Raw genomic sequence first — 7,490 nt, forward strand, 5'->3', positions numbered from 1 at the left:
GAATGGATTTTCATTCACATATTCTTTTTTTTTTTTTTCATTCATTCATTCAATCTTGAACAATAGCTGGAAAGTATAGCTGGGAGCTTTATAAAGAAAACAAAATTAACAAAATGAGAATGGCCAATTTCATCCATGTAGATAGGGGGCTCTGACAGGTTAGATTAGTCAAAGACAGACCAGTGAATGAGAATACTCTAGTGTGATGGTGATTAGAAACTAGATGAATGAACAAAAGAGTAGACAAGACAAACTCTAAAAGTTTGCAACAAAATTCCAATAAAAATTTACAGTCTCAGACAGGTATGGCTAATGGAATTCTCTCAATCCATTCTGGTTTAAGTTCTCTTTTCCTTTTTCATTGTCTTGGGATGGAACTGTCTCCATAAGGTGAATGTCACCTCCATTCACCTCAATCTACCACAACACCCAAGACACTGTCACCCATAACTTGCTCTCTGTCTTGTATCTTCAACTTCTTCCTCTGTATTCATTGTTTTTCATAAATACAGTCAAAATTCTCTATTCTTAAATTTTAAATTCCTCACTCAACTCTATATTTTGATTTAGTTACTTTGTAACTTCTTTCCTTTGTTTCACATCCAAGATTCCAGGAGCAGCATTTTCACTCACTGCCTTCATTTCTTCACCTCTTAATCATCTTCAAGCTCATAAAACTTAATTTCTACATCTACCATTTCATAGAAACTACTCACTGTTATTTGCTAAAAACAATAGCTGTATATCAATCCTTACTTTTCCTGATCAGGTCAGCTTTTTCCATCCTTGACCAAACCTTCTTAATGTTCTTCCTCCTTGGGTTTCAGTGATGTTATTCTTGTATGGTTTTTCTCCTCCCTTTTTAGACTCAACTGCTCAGGTCTTGGTCTTTAACTGCTGAGGCTCCTCAAGGTTCTACCTTCAACTCTCAATTCTTCTTTGGACTCATCCATATCTATGATTTTAGATATCATCTATATACCCATGCCTCCAAAGCTTCTCTTTCCAAACCAGAGTCTTTTAAATACCAAACACACACATCGAACTGCCTGCTTAACATCTTTGCTGCGATGTAGCAAAGGCACTTCAAATTCATGTTTAAAATTGCAATCATCATAATTTGGGAAGATGGCATCAGACTAGGCAGTCACAAAAACAATGGAGGAAGAGCCAAAAGCTGTCCAAGGGACGTCTTTTGGGAGTAGGCAGATCAGGAAAGTGCTAGACAACTCACAGGAACAACAAACATGAGTTACCAAACCCCCTCAGTTGTAAATGACTCCATTTCCCCACCCCAAGATATCAAGCAGGGGTAAAACCCCTGGCTCATTGCAGGTAACTGAGAGGGGAAGAAATACCTTCCTCCCCACCAGCTGTTACAAGGGAAAAGGGAGGGGGAGTTAAGGAACTTTTCTTCAGTAAATTTGTCGAGAATAGTCCACTTTATATCTTGACTCTGGGCAGAACAAAACACAAGAAAACAGATTTCCTCTCCATGGAAAGGTGCACCAACAAACATCTTCTGTTGGCTGGTCTGGGAATTGCATGGACAAAAACTGATTTCAGTTTTCTCTGTATGCTAACTTCTGGGAGAATATGTGTGCCCCATTAGTGAGTCCCTGGCCCAATTTTGATAAGTTAAGCTGGGAAATTTTAAAGACTTGGAATAAATTGATCCAAATATCAAAGAAGAGTTGTGGAAAAAAAATAGGCAAGGGAGAGTAAATTCACCAACATATTCAGATGCCTAACCATCAGCAAAAAATTACAAGCTATATTAGGACAGAAAGAGATGGCCTAGCCAAAAGAACAAACCACATGTCCTGAAGACACAGGATTTAAGACACTTAATCATGATAGTCACACAATTCTCCAAACTCATTTCGAAGAATTTAAAGAAAATATGACTAAAGAGACAAAGGATATTAAGAAGACACTGGATAAGCATAAATAACAATTTGAAAGCCTGCAAAGAAAAGTAATAAATGGGAATGAAAGAGAAGATGGATGAGAATAAAAATACATTAGAGGCATGTAAGAGCAGATTTGAATTGCTCCAAGACAGAATTAGTAATTTAAAAGACAGAACACCTGAACTGCAAAAGACAGGAGAACACAAAGAGAAGAGAATGGAAAAAGTGGAACATGGTCTCAGGGAACTGAATGACAACATAAAACACACAAACATATGCATTATCAGTGTCCCAGATGAAGAGAATGGAAAAGTGGCAGAAAGAATATTTGAGGAAATAATGGCTGAAAACTTACCAACTCTTAGGGAAAACAAACATCAACTCTTATGAAAGACAATCAAGAAGGACTATGCACCCCAAATAGAATAAATCTGAATAGACCTACCCCAAGACACCTACTATTCAGAATGACAAATATCAGAGATAGAGGATTCTGAAAGCAGCAAGAGAAAAGTAAAATATCTCATACAAGGGAACCTCAGTAAGTTTAAGTACTAACCTCTCATCAGAAATCATAGATGGTAAAAGAAAGTGGTATAGTGTATTTAAGGTACTGAAAGAGAAAAACTGCCAGCCAAGAATTCAGTATCCAACACAACATTATCAAAAGCAGTACAGAGAAGGAAATTTATAGCCCTCAATGCTTATATTTAAAAAGTAGAAAGAGTAAAATGGAAGATCTAACTGCATACCTGGAGGAACTAGGAAAAGAACAGTAAACTAATCCAAAACGAAGCCAAAGAAATAAATAGTAAAGATGAGAGCAGAAATAAATGAAATGGAGAACAACAACAACAACAACAACAACAAAAATAGAGAATGAACAAATCCAAAACTAAGTTCTTCAAGAAGATCAACAAAATCGACAAACCCTTAGCTAGACTGACAAAGAAAAAAAGAGAGAAGACAAAAATAAATAAAATGAACAACTTTATGCCAAAAACCTAGACAATATAGATGAAATGGACAAATTCCTAGAAATACACTAACCATCTATACTGACCCTAGAAGAAATAGAAGTCCTCAAAAGCCAATCACAAGTGAAGAGATTGAAATGGTCATCAAAAACCTCCCCAAGATGAAAAGCCTAGGACCAGATGGCTTCACAGGTGAATTCTATCAGTCATTCAAAGATGATCTAATACCAATCATGCTCAAGCTCTTCCACAAATTTGAACAGGAAAGAATGCTACCAAACTCATTCTATGAAGCCCGCATCACCCTAATCCCAAACCAGATAAAGATACTACAAAAAAAAAGAAAATTACAGACCAGTATCTCTAATGAATATAGATACAAAAGTCCTCAACAATATACTTGCAAACCGAATCCAAAAGCACCTTAAAAGAATTATACACCACAATCAAGTGGGTTTTATCCAAGGTATGTAAGGGTGGTCAACACAAGAAAATCAATTAGTGTAATAAACCACATTGATAAATTGAAGAAGAAAAATCACATGATCCTCTCGATTGATGCAGAAAAGGCATTTGACAAAATACAGGACCCTTTCTTGATAAAAACACTCCAAGAATAGGAATAGAAGAAAGCTTTCTCAATATGGTAAAATGCGTATATGAAAAACCTACAGCTAGCATTATATTCAACAGTGAAAGACTGAAATCTTTCCCACTGAGATCAGGAGTAAGACAAGGATGCCCACTCTCACCATTATTATTCAATATTGAGCTAGAAGTTCTAGCAAGAGCAATTAGGCTATATAAAGAAATAAAAGCCACCCAAATAGGAAAGGAAGATGTAAAACTTTCAAAATTGGTCAAAAGGTTGTTTGTAAATCCTTGAAAATGAATGGAAATGGTGAGAGCAAATCATGGTGTTTGTGACTAACAGAGCTATTACATAATAAGTAAGGCAGTGGTTGAAAGGGAAAGCCTAAGGACATTTATATTGCTAGAAGGAAAGCTAAAAAATGTAACAAGGGACAGTACAACACAGTGAATCCTCACGTAAAATAAGAATATGGGTGATAGTACATGCACAAGACTGTTTTTACAAAATATAAATACAAATACATTAGAGAGAAGGAAAAAGAATAGCAGTTATGTATGGTAGGAGAAGCATAGAGAGAATATGAGTTTTGTTTTATTTGGTTGTTTTTTTTTAGTATTATTATTATTTCTGGAATAATGAAAATGTTCTAAGAATGATTGAAGTAATCAATGCACAACTATGTGATTATACTGAATACCATTGATTGTACACTTTGGAAGGATTTACGTTTTATTAATATGTGTCAATCAATTTGATATTTTAAAAAAATACAAATATGGAGCCAAGATCCTCCTTTATTCTGCTTTAAGTTTTCTTGGACCTGTAACACTAACAAAAATTAAGAATTAACTGAAGTTTATGATTACTGAATTGTTATAAAGATGCTTTTTTTCTTATTTTTTCAGGATATTATAGAATAGCCAAAAGCAAATACCTGAAATTACTGAAACTGCTATATTGACCTCACCCTTCTTTATGGCTATTTCAAACTAGGCTTGTGTACACTTACGATAGTGATGGTTATTCTAGCCTGATCTTACCTTTGTTTAAGGTTATTTCAAAACCAGACTCACCCCTGTGTATATTTACTATTTTGATGAATATTCTAGACTGACCATGCCTTTGTTTATGGTTATTTCAACACTAGGATCATGTTTGTACATATTTAGTATTGTGATGGTAACCACAAGGTAACCACCTTCCCATTTGAATCCATAAAAACCCTAAACTCCTCAAAATCTGGGAGGCAGATTTGGGGACCCCTAGGTCAATAATTTCTTTGCTAGGCTAGGAAAAAAACCCTTTCTCTCTTGGAAAAAAAAAAAAATGGAACTCAACATCTTCCTCCTCTCATGTTCCTCTCAGTAAACCTACCCAGGTACTCAAATCAGAAACCTGGGAATAATTTCTGACTCCTTCATATCCACTGGTTACCAAGATATGCCAATTCCACTTCCTTAAACAGCTTTCAATTCCATCCAATTCTCCCAGGCCACATGGCTTCTTGCCTCAATTAAAGTAGCCTCTGATCTGGTCTCATCTCCAGTTTTCATTTTCTCCTTTGCAACTAAAGTAATCTTCCTAAAAGACAAAAATAACCATGAAAGAAACCCACCCTCAACTCACTTAAAACTTCCCATGGATTCTTCTGATGGCCTCAGAGAAAGGTCAAATCCTCAGCCTGACGTTCAAAGCCCTGACCACCTCTCCTACCTCCAGTCACTCAGCTATATCTGTCCATCCGAAGGCATTTGAACTCATCACTCACTTCTTTTCTGAGCCTTTGTGTACACTACTTCCTCCATCTAGAGTACATTTTCCTCTCTCCTTCTACCCTTAGCAAACCTCAGCTCGTTTTTAAAACCTTGCTGAGATATCTCCTTTCAGAGAAGTTTGTAAGGACCCTCCTTATGTTCCTATGGTTTAGCCCCATTGTAGCTCTTCCCACATGGTATGACAAAAATAATGAGCAATTTGAAGGTTTTTAACCTGTGTCCTAGCGCAGTGTGTAGTGCATGGAAGGCATTCAATAATTTGGTTTCGTCAATGAGTAAATGATGGATGAGAAGAAGGAAGGGGGAAGCGGACTTGGCCCAGTGGTTAGGGCGTCCGTCTACCACATGCGAGGTCCACGGTTCAAACCCCAGGCCTCCTTGACCTGTGTGGAGCTGGCCCACGTGCAGTGCTGATGCGCGCAAGGAATGCCATGCCACGCAGGGGTGTCCCCCGCATAGGGGAGCCCCACGCGCAAGGAGTGTGCCCCATAAGGAGAGCCGCCCAGTGCAAAAGAAAGTGCAGCCTGCCCAAGAATGGCACCACACACACGGAGAGCTGACACAAGATGATGCCACAAAAAGAAACACAGATTCCCGTGCCACTGACAACAACAGAAGCAGACAAAGAACACTCAGCAAATAGCAGCAAATAGACACAGAGAACAGACAACTGGGGGGGGAGTGGGAAGGGAGAGAAATAAATAAAAGTAAATCTTAAAAAAAAAAAAAAGAAGAAGGAAGGGAGAAATGGAGGAAGGGAGGGAAGGAAGAATAGGTGAGGGAAATCATCCATAGTCCTTAATTTCATTCCATATTGTATATCCGTAATGCCCTTCAGTGACTGGTGGGTTGATTGTAAGTTTTGAAGGACTTGGGGCCAAATAGCAAACATGTATTGAGTACCTAACATGTGATACTTCCAGTGCTGAACAATAAAGGAGCTCACAGTCTGGAGGAGCAATAACACATGTATCAAATAATGAATATACTCTGAGTGCTATATAATGCAAACAGCTTGATAATATAGCAACAGCAAGTGAGGAATAAACAGATTACGATTTTGCCAACTACTGGCTGAACAAATTGTCTAACCTCTCTAGGCCTCAGTTTTCTCATTTACAAAAGCAGGGGTCATAATACCTTTGTCGGGTTGTTAGGAAGACTAAAAGAAAATGCTTGTTCCACGTATGTGCTAGGTGCCTTACAGAAGAGGCCCTCAACAAAAGTTACCTCCTTTACACTTTATCTGCTTTAAACTCTGATGAATCTGCAACTTTCCCTGGAATCTATTAAAGCTGAATTGAAACAAGGGGATGACTACTTCATTGGAAGGCTGGAGAGCTGACACATCTTAGTGGGATGCTAGAATTTTTTGTTTTTCTGTTTTTTGTTTTTGTTTGCTCGTTTTTGGCTTTTTTTTACTTTATTTTTTTTTAAGTTTTAGATTACAGAAAAAAAAATTACATCGAAAATATGTGGGGGGAAGCGGACTTGGCCCAGGGGATAGAGCATCTGTCTACCACATGGGAGGTCCATGGTTCAAACCCCGGGCCTCCTTGACCCGTGTGGAACTGGCCCATGCGCAACGCTGATGCATGCAAGGAGTGCCCTGCCACACAGGGATGCCCCCTCATAGGGGAGCCCCACATGCAAGGAGTGAGCCCCATAAGGAGAGCTGCCCAGAACAAAAGAAAGTGCAGCCTGCCCAGGAATGGCACCACACACAGGGAGAGCTGATGCAGCAAGATGACACAACAAAAAGAAACACAGATTCCCGTGCCGCTGACAACAACAGAAGCAGACAAAAAGAAGAACACACGGCAAATGGACACAGAGAGCAGACAACTGGGGCGGGGGGGAGGGAAGGGGAGAGAAATAAATAAAATAAATCTCTAAAAAAAAACTATACAGTTATGTTTTTTAAAAAAAGAAAATATATGGGGTTTCCATATACCCCATCCCCTTCCCATCTCACATTTTCCACTATTAATAACGTCTTTCATTAGTGTGGTACATTTGTTACAAATGTTGAAGCATTGGTACTAATCATGGTCTATAGTTTACATCATGGTTTACACTTAGCACCATAGAATTTTATAGGTTTTAATCAAATGTGTAATGGCTTATATCAGTCATTGCAATATCATGCAGAACAATTCCAATGCCCCCCAAATGCCCCGCGTTCCACCTATTTTTCCCTCCCCCACCCCTCAAAACCTCTAATGACCAC

The sequence above is a fragment of the Dasypus novemcinctus genome, chromosome 9 (genome assembly GCF_030445035.2).
Source record: "Dasypus novemcinctus isolate mDasNov1 chromosome 9, mDasNov1.1.hap2, whole genome shotgun sequence".
NCBI classification, from domain to species: domain Eukaryota; kingdom Metazoa; phylum Chordata; class Mammalia; order Cingulata; family Dasypodidae; genus Dasypus; species Dasypus novemcinctus.